Source organism: Octopus bimaculoides, chromosome 19 (genome assembly GCF_001194135.2).
Source record: "Octopus bimaculoides isolate UCB-OBI-ISO-001 chromosome 19, ASM119413v2, whole genome shotgun sequence".
Lineage (NCBI taxonomy): Eukaryota > Metazoa > Mollusca > Cephalopoda > Octopoda > Octopodidae > Octopus > Octopus bimaculoides.
Genome location: NC_068999.1, coordinates 8442027 through 8442838, shown reverse-complemented (window position 1 = coordinate 8442838; position 812 = coordinate 8442027). Strand labels below are relative to the sequence as shown.

The window sequence follows — 812 nt, the reverse complement described above, 5'->3', positions numbered from 1 at the left end:
GCAAGGGGACCCACCTGACCCACCTACAACTACAATGCTCTCATTTAATTTTTTTCTTTGTTTTTGTTAAAAGTATTCTTTTCAACTGTCTACAAACACAGCCAGGCTGAAATAATTAATGCATTCTTCCAGGTGTTAATAAAAAAAATTCTCAAACTTGAGGGGATACGCCCTTTAGATACTAATATGGGACCCCATATATGGATTCTAATGATGGCACAGAGGCCCACTAGCCATCGGGGAAGCTGGCAACCTGGCCAGTCCGCCACTGGTAACATCTTTTTGCCTATGGATGCCTCTGATTTTACTCACATGGTTCCGGGTTCAGTCCCACTGTGTGGCATCTTGGGCAAGTGTCTTCCACTATAGCCTTGGGTCGACCAAAGCCTTGTGAGTGGATTTGGTAGACGGAAACTGAAAGAAGCTTGTCGTATATATGTGTGTGTATATATATATATATATATATATATATATATATATATATATATATATGTATGTGTGTATATATGTTTGTGTGTCTGTGTTTGTCTCCCCAACATCGCTTGACAACCGATGCTGGTGTGTTTACGTACCCGTAACTTAGCGGTTCGGCAAAAGAGACCAACAAAATAAGTACTAGGCTTACAAAAAATAAGTCCTGGAGTAGATTTGTTCAACTAAAGGTGGTGTTCCAGCTTGGCCACGAGTCAAATGACCGAAACAAATAAAAGAATAAAAAAAGAATATAACCAATTTATTACACAAACTTTACTGGTCAGGAATACAATTTTTTCATGGCCCCTGAAAAATTACTGTGGACCCCTAATATACTA

The 812-nt window shown here is 39.0% G+C and overlaps 1 protein-coding gene across 1 annotated transcript in view; it reads right to left on the bottom strand.

Moving 5' to 3' along the window:
• Positions 1-812, bottom strand: part of LOC106879793 (leucine-rich repeat-containing protein 40) — a gene marked incomplete at its 5' end in the record, with an annotated part of 16977 nt that overhangs the window by 1277 nt on the left and 14888 nt on the right. The gene's annotated exons all lie outside the window — the stretch shown is intronic.